The sequence below is a fragment of the Salmo salar genome, chromosome ssa01, assembly GCF_905237065.1.
Source record: "Salmo salar chromosome ssa01, Ssal_v3.1, whole genome shotgun sequence".
NCBI lineage: Eukaryota > Metazoa > Chordata > Actinopteri > Salmoniformes > Salmonidae > Salmo > Salmo salar.
Window position 1 is genome coordinate 173,276,320 of NC_059442.1, and position 14,722 is coordinate 173,291,041.

Here is a 14,722-nt window from a genome sequence, read left to right on the forward strand (position 1 = left end):
ATATTTCTACAGGATAGTAATAGTAATATTTATTTGCTGGATAGTAATAGTAATATATTTCTACAGGATAGTAATAGTAATATATTTCTACAGGATAGTAATAGTAATATATTTCTACAGGATAGTAGTAGTAATGTTTATTTGCTGGATAGTAATAGTAATATATTTCTACAGGATAGTAATAGTAATATATTTCTACATGATAGTAGTAGTAATATTTATTTGCTGGATAGTAATAGTAATATATTTCTACAGGATAGTAATAGTAATATATTTCTACAGGATAGTAGTAGTAATATTTATTTGCTGGATAGTAATAGTAATATATTTCTACAGGATAGTAGTAGTAATATTTATTTGCTGGATAGTAATAGTAATATATTTCTACAGGATAGTAGTAGTAATATTTATTTGCTGGATAGTAATAGTAATATATTTCTACAGGATAGTAATAGTAATATATTTCTACAGGATAGTAGTAGTAGTAATATTTATTTGCTGGATAGTAATAGTAATATATTTCTACAGGATAGTAGTAGTAATATTTATTTGCTGGATAGTAATAGTAATATATTTCTACAGGATAGTAGTAGTAATATTTATTTGCTGGATAGTAATAGTAATATATTTCTACAGGATAGTAATAGTAATATATTTCTACAGGATAGTAATAGTAATATATTTCTACAGGATAGTAATAGTAATATATTTCTACAGGATAGTAGTAGTAATATTTATTTGCTGGATAGTAATAGTAATATATTTCTACAGGATAGTGGTAGTAATATTTATTTGCTGGATAGTAATAGTAATATATTTCTACAGGATAGTAGTAGTAATATTTATTTGCTGGATAGTAATAGTAATATATTTCTACAGGATAGTAATAGTAATATATTTCTACAGGATAGTAGTAGTAATATTTATTTGCTGGATAGTAATAGTAATATATTTCTACAGGATAGTAATAGTAATATATTTCTACAGGATAGTAGTAGTAATATTTATTTGCTGGATAGTAATAGTAATATATTTCTACAGGATAGTAATAGTAATATATTTCTACAGGATAGTAATAGTAATATATTTCTACAGGATAGTAATAGTAATATATTTCTACAGGATAGTAGTAGTAATATTTATTTGCTGGATAGTAATAGTAATATATTTCTACAGGATAGTAATAGTAATATATTTCTACAGGATAGTAGTAGTAATATTTATTTGCTGGATAGTAATAGTAATATATTTCTACAGGATAGTAATAGTAATATATTTCTACAGGATAGTAGTAGTAATATTTATTTGCTGGATAGTAATAGTAATATATTTCTACAGGATAGTAATAGTAATATATTTCTACAGGATAGTAGTAGTAATATTTATTTGCTGGATAGTAATAGTAATATATTTCTACAGGATAGTAATAGTAATATATTTCTACAGGATAGTAGTAGTAATATTTATTTGCTGGATAGTATTAGTAATATATTTCTACAGGATAGTAGTAGTAATATTTATTTGCTGGATAGTAATAGTAATATATTTCTACAGGATAGTAGTAGTAATATTTATTTGCTGGATAGTAATAGTAATATATTTCCACAGGATAGTAATAGTAATATATTTCTACAGGATAGTAGTAGTAATATTTATTTGCTGGATAGTAATAGTAATATATTTCTACAGGATAGTAGTAGTAATATTTATTTGCTGGATAGTAATAGTAATATATTTCTACAGGATAGTAGTAGTAATATTTATTTGCTGGATAGTAATAGTAATATATTTCTACAGGATAGTAATAGTAATATATTTCTACAGGATAGTAGTAGTAATATTTATTTGCTGGATAGTAATAGTAATATATTTCTACAGGATAGTAATAGTAATATATTTCTACAGGATAGTAATAGTAATATTTATTTGCTGGATAGTAATAGTAATATATTTCTACAGGATAGTAATAGTAATATATTTCTACAGGATAGTAGTAGTAATATTTATTTGCTGGATAGTAATAGTAATATATTTCTACAGGATAGTAATAGTAATATATTTCTACAGGATAGTAGTAGTAATATTTATTTGCTGGATAGTATTAGTAATATATTTCTACAGGATAGTAGTAGTAATATTTATTTGCTGGATAGTAATAGTAATATATTTCTACAGGATAGTAGTAGTAATATTTATTTGCTGGATAGTAATAGTAATATATTTCTACAGGATAGTAATAGTAATATATTTCTACAGGATAGTAGTAGTAATATTTATTTGCTGGATAGTATTAGTAATATATTTCTACAGGATAGTAGTAGTAATATTTATTTGCTGGATAGTAATAGTAATATATTTCTACAGGATAGTAGTAGTAATATTTATTTGCTGGATAGTAATAGTAATATATTTCTACAGGATAGTAATAGTAATATATTTCTACAGGATAGTAGTAGTAATATTTATTTGCTGGATAGTAATAGTAATATATTTCTACAGGATAGTAGTAGTAATATTTATTTGCTGGATAGTAATAGTAATATATTTCTACAGGATAGTAGTAGTAATATTTATTTGCTTGATAGTAATAGTAATATATTTATACAGGATAGTAGTAGTAATATTTATTTGCTGGATAGTAATAGTAATATATTTCTACAGGATAGTAATAGTAATATATTTCTACAGGATAGTAGTAGTAATATTTATTTGCTGGATAGTAATAGTAATATATTTCCACAGGATAGTAATAGTAATATATTTCTACAGGATAGTAGTAGTAATATTTATTTGCTGGATAGTAATAGTAATATATTTCTACAGGATAGTAGTAGTAATATTTATTTGCTGGATAGTAATAGTAATATATTTCTACAGGATAGTAGTAGTAATATTTATTTGCTGGATAGTAATAGTAATATATTTCTACAGGATAGTAATAGTAATATATTTCTACAGGATAGTAGTAGTAATATTTATTTGCTGGATAGTAATAGTAATATATTTCTACAGGATAGTAATAGTAATATATTTCTACAGGATAGTAATAGTAATATTTATTTGCTGGATAGTAATAGTAATATATTTCTACAGGATAGTAATAGTAATATATTTCTACAGGATAGTAGTAGTAATATTTATTTGCTGGATAGTAATAGTAATATATTTCTACAGGATAGTAATAGTAATATATTTCTACAGGATAGTAGTAGTAATATTTATTTGCTGGATAGTATTAGTAATATATTTCTACAGGATAGTAGTAGTAATATTTATTTGCTGGATAGTAATAGTAATATATTTCTACAGGATAGTAGTAGTAATATTTATTTGCTGGATAGTAATAGTAATATATTTCTACAGGATAGTAATAGTAATATATTTCTACAGGATAGTAGTAGTAATATTTATTTGCTGGATAGTATTAGTAATATATTTCTACAGGATAGTAGTAGTAATATTTATTTGCTGGATAGTAATAGTAATATATTTCTACAGGATAGTAGTAGTAATATTTATTTGCTGGATAGTAATAGTAATATATTTCTACAGGATAGTAATAGTAATATATTTCTACAGGATAGTAGTAGTAATATTTATTTGCTGGATAGTAATAGTAATATATTTCTACAGGATAGTAGTAGTAATATTTATTTGCTGGATAGTAATAGTAATATATTTCTACAGGATAGTAGTAGTAATATTTATTTGCTGGATAGTAATAGTAATATATTTATACAGGATAGTAGTAGTAATATTTATTTGCTGGATAGTAATAGTAATATATTTCTACAGGATAGTAATAGTAATATATTTCTACAGGATAGTAGTAGTAATATTTATTTGCTGGATAGTAATAGTAATATATTTCTACAGGATAGTAATAGTAATATATTTCTACAGGGTAGTAGTAGTAATATTTATTTGCTGGATAGTAATAGTAATATATTTCTACAGGATAGTAGTAGTAATATTTATTTGCTGGATAGTAATAGTAATATATTTCTACAGGATAGTAGTAGTAATATTTATTTGCTGGATAGTAATAGTAATATATTTCTACAGGATAGTAATAGTAATATATTTCTACAGGATAGTAGTAGTAATATTTATTTGCTGGATAGTAATAGTAATATATTTCTACAGGATAGTAATAGTAATATATTTCTACAGGATAGTAGTAGTAATATTTATTTGCTGGATAGTAATAGTAATATATTTCTACAGGATAGTAATAGTAATATATTTCTACAGGATAGTAATAGTAATATATTTCTACAGGATAGTAGTAGTAATATTTATTTGCTGGATAGTAATAGTAATATATTTCTACAGGATAGTAATAGTAATATATTTCTACAGGATAGTAGTAGTAATATTTATTTGCTGGATAGTAATAGTAATATATTTCTACAGGATAGTAATAGTAATATATTTCTACAGGATAGTAATAGTAATATATTTCTACAGGATAGTAGTAGTAATATTTATTTGCTGGATAGTAATAGTAATATATTTCTACAGGATAGTAGTAGTAATATTTATTTGCTGGATAGTAATAGTAATATATTTCTACAGGATAGTAATAGTAATATATTTCTACAGGATAGTAGTAGTAATATTTATTTGCTGGATAGTAATAGTAATATATTTCTACAGGATAGTAGTAGTAATATTTATTTGCTGGATAGTAATAGTAATATATTTCTACAGGATAGTAGTAGTAATATTTATTTGCTGGATAGTAATAGTAATATATTTCTACAGGATAGTAATAGTAATATATTTCTACAGGATAGTAGTAGTAATATTTATTTGCTGGATAGTAATAGTAATATATTTCTACAGGATAGTAGTAGTAATATTTATTTGCTGGATGGTAATAGTAATATATTTCTACAGGATAGTGGTAGTAATATTTATTTGCTGGATAGTAATAGTAATATATTTCTACAGGATAGTAGTAGTAATATTTATTTGCTGGATAGTAATAGTAATATATTTCTACAGGATAGTAATAGTAATATATTTCTACAGGATAGTAGTAGTAATATTTATTTGCTGGATAGTAATAGTAATATATTTCTACAGGATAGTAATAGTAATATATTTCTACAGGATAGTAGTAGTAATATTTATTTGCTGGATAGTAATAGTAATATATTTCTACAGGATAGTAATAGTAATATATTTCTACAGGATAGTAATAGTAATATATTTCTACAGGATAGTAATAGTAATATATTTCTACAGGATAGTAGTAGTAATATTTATTTGCTGGATAGTAATAGTAATATATTTCTACAGGATAGTAATAGTAATATATTTCTACAGGATAGTAGTAGTAATATTTATTTGCTGGATAGTAATAGTAATATATTTCTACAGGATAGTAATAGTAATATATTTCTACAGGATAGTAGTAGTAATATTTATTTGCTGGATAGTAATAGTAATATATTTCTACAGGATAGTAATAGTAATATATTTCTACAGGATAGTAGTAGTAATATTTATTTGCTGGATAGTAATAGTAATATATTTCTACAGGATAGTAATAGTAATATATTTCTACAGGATAGTAGTAGTAATATTTATTTGCTGGATAGTATTAGTAATATATTTCTACAGGATAGTAGTAGTAATATTTATTTGCTGGATAGTAATAGTAATATATTTCTACAGGATAGTAGTAGTAATATTTATTTGCTGGATAGTAATAGTAATATATTTCTACAGGATAGTAATAGTAATATATTTCTACAGGATAGTAGTAGTAATATTTATTTGCTGGATAGTAATAGTAATATATTTCTACAGGATAGTAGTAGTAATATTTATTTGCTGGATAGTAATAGTAATATATTTCTACAGGATAGTAGTAGTAATATTTATTTGCTGGATAGTAATAGTAATATATTTCTACAGGATAGTAATAGTAATATATTTCTACAGGATAGTAGTAGTAATATTTATTTGCTGGATAGTAATAGTAATATATTTCTACAGGATAGTAATAGTAATATATTTCTACAGGATAGTAATAGTAATATTTATTTGCTGGATAGTAATAGTAATATATTTCTACAGGATAGTAATAGTAATATATTTCTACAGGATAGTAATAGTAATATATTTCTACAGGATAGTAGTAGTAATATTTATTTGCTGGATAGTAATAGTAATATATTTCTACAGGATAGTAGTAGTAATATTTATTTGCTGGATAGTAATAGTAATATATTTCTACAGGATAGTAATAGTAATATATTTCTACAGGATAGTAGTAGTAATATTTATTTGCTGGATAGTAATAGTAATATATTTCTACAGGATAGTAATAGTAATATATTTCTACAGGATAGTAGTAGTAATATTTATTTGCTGGATAGTATTAGTAATATATTTCTACAGGATAGTAGTAGTAATATTTATTTGCTGGATAGTAATAGTAATATATTTCTACAGGATAGTAGTAGTAATATTTATTTGCTGGATAGTAATAGTAATATATTTCTACAGGATAGTAATAGTAATATATTTCTACAGGATAGTAATAGTAATATTTATTTGCTGGATAGTAATAGTAATATATTTCTACAGGATAGTAGTAGTAATATTTATTTGCTGGATAGTAATAGTCATATATTTCTACAGGATAGTAGTAGTAATATTTATTTGCTGGATAGTAATAGTAATATATTTCTACAGGATAGTAGTAGTAATATTTATTTGCTGGATAGTAATAGTAATATATTTCTACAGGATAGTAATAGTAATATATTTCTACAGGATAGTAGTAGTAATATTTATTTGCTGGATAGTAATAGTAATATATTTCTACAGGATAGTAATAGTAATATATTTCTACAGGATAGTAATAGTAATATTTATTTGCTGGATAGTAATAGTAATATATTTCTACAGGATAGTAATAGTAATATATTTCTACAGGATAGTAATAGTAATATATTTCTACAGGATAGTAGTAGTAATATTTATTTGCTGGATAGTAATAGTAATATATTTCTACAGGATAGTAGTAGTAATATTTATTTGCTGGATAGTAATAGTAATATATTTCTACAGGATAGTAATAGTAATATATTTCTACAGGATAGTAGTAGTAATATTTATTTGCTGGATAGTAATAGTAATATATTTCTACAGGATAGTAGTAGTAATATTTATTTGCTGGATAGTAATAGTAATATATTTCTACAGGATAGTAATAGTAATATATTTCTACAGGATAGTAATAGTAATATATTTCTACAGGATAGTAATAGTAATATTTATTTGCTGGATAGTAATAGTAATATATTCCTACAGGATAGTAATAGTAATATTTATTTGCTGGATAGTAATAGTAATATATTTCTACAGGATAGTAATAGTAATATATTTCTACAGGATAGTAATAGTAATATATTTCTACAGGATAGTAATAGTAATACATGTCTACAGGATAGTAATAGTAATATATTTCTACAGGATAGTAATAGTAATACATGTCTACAGGATAGTAATAGTAATATTTATTTGCTGGATAGTAATAGTAATAGCAATCTCTGCATACAGCAGTCCAATCCAACGTCTAAATTGTGGATAATTATAGAAATCGTGAAGTTCTGTTTCTTGATACAAAGCCTGTATTTTTTTGAGGCAGTATTTTTTGATGAGTAGAGTGGGAGCAGCTCAGCTCTGACACTGTGTGTCCCATATGGTACTGTACCATACTCCCTGCATAGTGCACTACTTTTGACCTAGGCCCAAAGAATTATGTAGGGAATAGGGTGCCATTTAGGGTGCACGCACTAACTCAGTGGTCTATGACTTCATTATCATTCTCTTCATCATGGATGAGAACACACACACACACACACACACACACACACACACACACACACACACACACACACACACACACACACACACACACATCATGGCTGGCATTTGTCACGAGGAGGAGAGAAGGGATTGAAGGGGCCTGGCGCTACAATCTCTTCCCTCTCCTCCCTCCTCCCTCCTCCCTTCTCCTCCCTCCTCCCTCCTCCCCTCTCCTCCCTCCTCCCTCCTCCCCTCTCCCCTCTCCTCCCTCCTCCCTCCTCCCTCCTCCCCTCTCCTCCCTCCTCCCTCCTCCCTTCTCCTCCCTCCTCCCTCCTCCCCTCTCCCCTCTCCTCCCTCCTCCCTCCTCCCCTCTCCTCCCTCCTCCCTCCTCCCTCCTCCCCTCTCCTCCCTCCTCCCTCCTCCCCTCTCCTCCCTCCTCCCCTCCCCTCTCCTCCCCTCCCTCCTCCCTCCTCCCCTCTCCTCCCTCCTCCCTCCTCCCCTCTCCTCCCTCCTCCCTCCTCCCCTCTCCTCCCTCCTCCCCTTGCATCTGCTAGTCTCTCTCCTCGCCTTGCGCCTGCTAGTCTCTCTCCTCGCCTTGCATCTGCTAGTCTCTCTCCTCTCCTTGCTCCTGCTAGTCTCTCTCCTCGCCTTGCTCCTTGCGCCTGCTAGTCTCTCTCCTCGCCTTGCATCTGCTAGTCTCTCTCCTCGCCTTGCATCTGCTAGTCTCTCTCCTCCCCTCCCTCCTGCTAGTCTCTCTCCTCGCCTCCCTCCTGCTAGTCTCTCTCCTCGCCTTGCTCCTTGGCTCATAGCTGACTCACTTTATATCTTCAAAGGCTTGAGCACGGAATCCTCAGAACCCTGGAACATATAGATTTATCACTACGTTGATAAGCCAATCAGAAATAAGAACTGAAATGTCCCACACCCTCCTGCACAAATGCTGAGCATCACAGCACAGTCTAAATTCAGATCAATGAACAGCATCTCAGGTAACAGCAGATTGCTGCACTGAACCATGTTGTCTGATGGAGACAAAACAACAACCAGACACAGCCTAAATATATGAATCATCTCCTACAACACAACAGGAAGATGACAAGAATACAGAACGCTTTCTCACAGTCACAAAGAAACATGATGATGTACAGTATATATGCTAATGTTGGTTTAACCCTCTCCTGGAATTCCTGGAGGCAGAATAGACTGTTTAACCTTCTCCTGGAATTCCTGGAGGCAGAATAGACTTTGTTAAAACCCGCTCCTGGAATTCCTGGAGGCAGAATAGACTTTGTTAAAACCCGCTCCTGGAATTCCTGGAGGCAGAATAGACTGTCTTTAACCCTCTCCTGGATTCTATAGAGGCAGACTGTGTTTAACGTTAGGAGATATCTAATCAATGGAAGACGGAATTAGAATGATGAAATTAGAAGTAAAGGAGAAGGATGGGCTACAACGACCAAGAGCAGGTAGGCTGCTACTGTATATTCTGAATGGAGACGTTGTTATGTTTTACTCTTGGTTGACAAAATGCATGCAATGCAGCCTTAATTAGCCTAGCTAGCTGACGTTAGATTATGTGTCACTGTCTGACATGGAGCACCAGTAGAATACTGAAGCTGAGTACAGCATCTGGTGTCACGGACATAGAGCACCAGTAGAATACTGAAGCTGAGTACAGCATCTGGTGTCACGGACATAGAGCACCAGTAGAATACTGAAGCTGAGTACAGCAGATGTCAAACTGATGCGTCTCGTGAGCCACGGAGAGGTGGAGGAGATGTAGCACAAAGCTCCAGGGGGTTATCCACTTAGAGAGGTGGAGGAGATGTAGCACAAAGCTCCAGGGGGTTATCCACTTAGAGAGGTGGAGGAGATGTAGCACAAAGCTCCAGGGGTTATCCACTTAGAGAGGTGGAGGAGATGTAGCACAAAGCTCCAGGGGGTTATCCACTTAGAGAGGTGGAGGAGATGTAGCACAAAGCTCCAGGGGGTTATCCACTTAGAGAGGTGGAGGAGATGTAGCACAAAGCTCCAGGGGGTTATCCACTTAGAGAGGTGGAGGAGATGTAGCACAAAGCTCCAGGGGGTTATCCACTTAGAGAGGTGGAGGAGATGTAGCACAAAGCTCCAGGGGGTTATCCACTTAGACAGCAGAAGCAGCAGGTGTTGTTTAGTGAGATATCTGCTAGTCTGTTTAGCAGTCAAATGCATGTTGTATGATACGTAAAATGGCGCCGGAGGGGAATGCTGCCATCTTATTGGTTCTTAACCAACCATGCAAAAAAAAAATCTGCGTGTTTCATGACTTGTTTTGTACATAATGTTGCTGCTACCGTCTCTTATGACCAAAAAGATGCTTCACGGAGTCGTGGCTGAACGACGACATTAAGAACATACAGCTGGCGGGTTATACACTCCATCGGCAGGACAGAACAGCAGCCTCTGGTAAGACACGGGGCAGGGGCCTATGCATTTATGTAAACAACAGCTGGTGCATGATATCTAAAGAAGTCTTGAGGTTTTGCTCGATTGGTAGAGTATCTCATGATAAGCTGTAGACCACACTATTTACCTACAGAGTTTCCATCAGAATTTGTTGTAGTGGTCTACATACCACCACAGACCGATGCTGGCACTAAGACCACACTCAATGAGCTGTATATCGCCATAGGCAAACAGGAAAAGGCTCATCCAGAGGCAGCGCTCCTAGTGGCCGGGGACTTTAATGCAGGGAAACTTAAATCAGTTTTACCTAATTTCTATCAGCATGTTAAATGTGCAACCAGAGGGAAACAAATCTAGACCACCTTTACTTCACACACAGAGATGCATGCAAAGCTCTCCCTCGCACTCCATTTGGCAATTCTGACCATAATTCTATCCTCCTGATTCCTGCTTATGAGCAAAAATGGAAATAGGAAGCACCACTGACTCAGTGTATAAAAAAGTGGTCAGATGAAGCAGATGCTAAACTACAGGACTATTTTGCGATCACAGACTGGAACATGTTCCGGGATTCTTCCGATGGCATTGAGGAGAACATCACATTAGCTACTGGCTTTATCAATAAGTGCATCGAGGACGTCGTCCCTACAGTGACTGTATGTACATACCCCAACCAGAAGCCATGGATAAAAGGCAACATTCGCACTGTGCTAAAGGCTAGAGCTGCCGCTTTCAAGGTGCGGGACTCTAACCTGGAAACTTACAAGAAATCCCGCTATGCCCTCCGACAAACCATCAAACAGGCAAAGCATCAATACAGGACTAAGATTGAATCGTACTACACCAGTTCCAATGCTTATCGGACGTGGCAGGCCCTGCAAACTATTTCGGACTACAAAGGCAAGCACAACCGAGAGCTGCCCAGTAACACAAGCCTACCCGACGAGCTAAATAACTTCTATGTTCGCTTCTAGGCAAGTAATACTAAAACATGCATGAGAGCATCAGCTGTTCCGGACGACTGTGTGATCACTCTCTCCACAGCCGATGTGAGTAAGACCATTAAACAGGTCAACATTCTTAAGGCCGCAGGACCACATTACCAGGATGTGTACACCGAGCATGCGTTGACCAACCAGTCAGTAGCCATGAAGTGCTTTGAAAGGCTGGTCATGGCTCACATCAACACCATTACCCCAGAAACCCTAGACCCACTCCAATTTGCATACTGTACCAACAGATCCACAGATGATGCAATCTCTATTGCACTCCACACTGCCCTTTCACACCTGGACAGAAGGAACACCTATGTGAGAATGTTATTCATTGACTACAGCTCAGTGTTCAACACATAGTAACCTCAAAGCTGATCAATAAGCTAAGGACCCTGGGACTAAACACCTCCCCCTGCAACTGGATCCTGAACTTCCTTACAGGCCGCCCCCAGGTGGTAAGGGTAAGTAACAACACGTACTCCACACTGATCCTCAACATGGGGGCCCCTCAGGGGTGCGTGCTCAGTCCCCTTCTGTGCTCCCTGTTCACTCATAACCGCATGCCAAGGCACGACTCCAACACCATCATTAAGTTTACTGATGACACAACAGTGTTAGGCCTGATCACCGACAACGATGAGACAGCCTACAGGGGGGAAGGCCAGAGACCTGCAAGGACAACAACCTCTCCTTCAACGTGATCAAGACAAAGGAGATGATTGTGGACTACAGATAAAGGAGGACTGAGCATGCCCCCATTCTCATCGACGGGGCTGTAGTGGAGCAGGTTGAGAGCTTCAAGTTCCTTGGCGTCCACATCCCCAACAAACTAACATGGTCCAAGCACACCAAGACAGTCGTGAAGAGGGCACGACAAAACCTATTCCCCCACAGGAGACTGAAAAGATTGTGCATGGGTCCTCAGATCCTCAAAAGGTTTTACAGCTGCACCATTGAGAGAATCTTGTCAGGTTGCATCACTGCCTGGTATGGCAACTGCTCGGCCTCCGACCGCAAGGCACTACAGAGGGTAGTGCGTACGGCCCAGTACATCACCGGGGCCAAGCATCCTGCCATCCAGGACCTCTATACCAGGCGGTGTCAGAAGAAGGCCCTAAGAATTGTCAAAGACTCCAGCCACCCCAGTCATAGACTGTTCTCTCGGCTGCCTCATGGCAAGCGGTACTGGAGCGCCAGGTCTAGGTCCAAAAGGCTCCTAAATAGCTTCTACCCCCCAAGCCATAAGACTCCTGAACAGCTAATCAAATAGCTAATTATATTGTTGCCAATGCTAATGACACAAGCTACAGCATGAAAACCTATGAGCTCTCCAAACAGGTCAGGGACAAAGTTGTGGAGAAGTACAGAACAGGGTTGGGTTATAAAAAAATATCCGATACTTGATCATCCCACGGAGCACCATTACATTCATTATTAAAAAATGGAAAGAATATGGCACCACAACAAACCTCCCAAGAGAGGGTCGCCCACCAAAACTCACAGACCAGGCAAGGAGGGCCTTAATCAGAGAGGCAACAAAGAGACCAAAGATAACCCTGAAGGAGCTGCAAAGCTCCACAGCGGAGATTGGAGTATCTGTCCATAGGACCCCTTTAAGCCATACACTCCCGAGCTGGCCTTTACAGAAGAGTGGCCAGAAAAAAGCCATTGCTTAAAGAAAGAAATAAGCAAACATATGGAAGAATGTACTCTGGTCAAATGATACTACAGTGTTGCTTTTTGGCCATCAAGGAAAACTCTAAGTCTGGCGCAAACCCAACACTTCCGAACACCCCGAGAACTCCATCCCCACAGTGAAACATGGTGGTGGCAGCATCATGCTGTGGGGATGTTTTTCATCGGCAGGGAATCAGAAACTGGTCAGAATTGAAGGAATGATGGATGGTGTTAAATACAGGGAAATTCTTGAGTGAAATCTGTTTCTGTCTTCAGAGATTTGAGACTGGGATGGAGGTTCACCTTCCAGCAGGACAATGACATTAAGTATACTGTTAAAGCAACATGTGAGTGGTTTAAGGGTATACATTTAAATGTCTTGGAATGGCCTAGTCAAATCCCAAACCTCAAACCAAATGAGAGTCTGTGGTATGACTTAAAGATTGCTGTACACCAGCGGAACCTATCCACCTTGAAGGAGCTTGAGCAGTTTTGCCTTGAAGAATGGGCAAAAATCCCAGTGGCTAGATGTGCTAAGCTTACAGAGATATACCCCAAGAGAACTGCAGCTGTAATTGCTGCAAAAGGTGGCTCTACAAAGTACTGACTTTGGGGATTGAGTAGTTATGCATTCTCAAGTTTTCAGTTTCTTTGTCTTATTTCTTGTTTGTTTCACAAAAAAATATATTTTACATCTTCAAAGTAGTAGAAATGTTGTGTAAATGAAATGATACAAACCCCCCCAAAAATCTATTTTAATTCCAGGTTGTAAGTCAACAAAATAGGAACAATGCCAAGGGGGTGAATACTTTCGCAAGCCACTGTATAGGTGGGGACACGGTCAATGAGAGCACCATCCAAAGTACACTAAATTACCAAAAGTATGTGGACCCTTGCTTGTCGAACATCTCATTAAAAATCATAAATGTGGAGTTGGTCCCCCCTTTGCTGCTTTTACAGTCTTCCACTCTTCTGTAAGGGCTTTCCACTAGATGATGGAACATTGCTGTGGGGACTTGCTTCCGTTCAGCCACAAGCCACAGAGGTTTGGAACTCGGTGGTGAGTTTTCAACCAACGATTTTTATGCGCTTCAGGACTTGGTGGCCCGTTCTTTGAGCTTGTGTGGCCTAACACTTCGCGGCTGAGCTGTTGTTATTCCATGACATTTCCACTTCACAATAATAGCACTTACAGTTGACATGGGCAGAAATATGACAAACTTATTTGTTGGCAAGGTGGCATCCTATGATGGTGCCATGTTGAAAGTCACTGAGTTGATCTATTTCTCAATTGCCTGAAAAGCCCAGGCCTGATTTCTCATCATAAAAATATCTGAAAGTTCTGTAAAGAACCAAGTGTTTGTATGATTTTTGCTCTAAAGGCGTTTAAAGGTGGCGTCGACAGAGATGGTCGCTTCAGGTCCTTAGGAAACTATGCAGTTATATGTGTTTTTAATGTATTAGTTCATTGTTAGCCCAGAAAATCTCCAGTGTTATTACATACAGCCGGGAAGAACTATTGGATATGAAAGCAAAAAATGAAAAGAAAGAAAAGTCAACTTACCAATATTACGACCTAGAATACGTCTTTCCCGAAGCAAATCTTTTGTTCGGACCTCCGCCCTGGACATGGGATCTAGTCCCAGAGGCCGACCCAAACGCGGTCGCCGCAGGAGAGGCAGACGGAGCTGGTCAGACTCAGAAGGCGAGCACACCATCCACCACTTCCGAGCATATTACTCGCCAATGTCCAATCTCTAGATAACAAGGTGGAT

The 14,722-nt window shown here is 35.2% G+C and overlaps 1 protein-coding gene across 2 annotated transcripts in view; it reads right to left on the reverse strand.

Moving 5' to 3' along the window:
• LOC106572571 (ciliary neurotrophic factor receptor subunit alpha) overlaps window positions 1-14,722 on the reverse strand; it is a 309,062-nt gene that overhangs the window by 211,270 nt on the left and 83,070 nt on the right. The window contains exon 1 of one of the 2 annotated variants that reach the window (XM_045694246.1): window positions 14,512-14,720. The exons of the other annotated variant lie outside the window; for it this stretch is intronic. The gene's annotated coding sequence lies outside the window, so the exon portion shown is untranslated. Of the gene's footprint in view, window positions 1-14,511; window positions 14,721-14,722 lie in introns of those variants that run through there. 2 annotated transcript variants of the gene reach the window in all.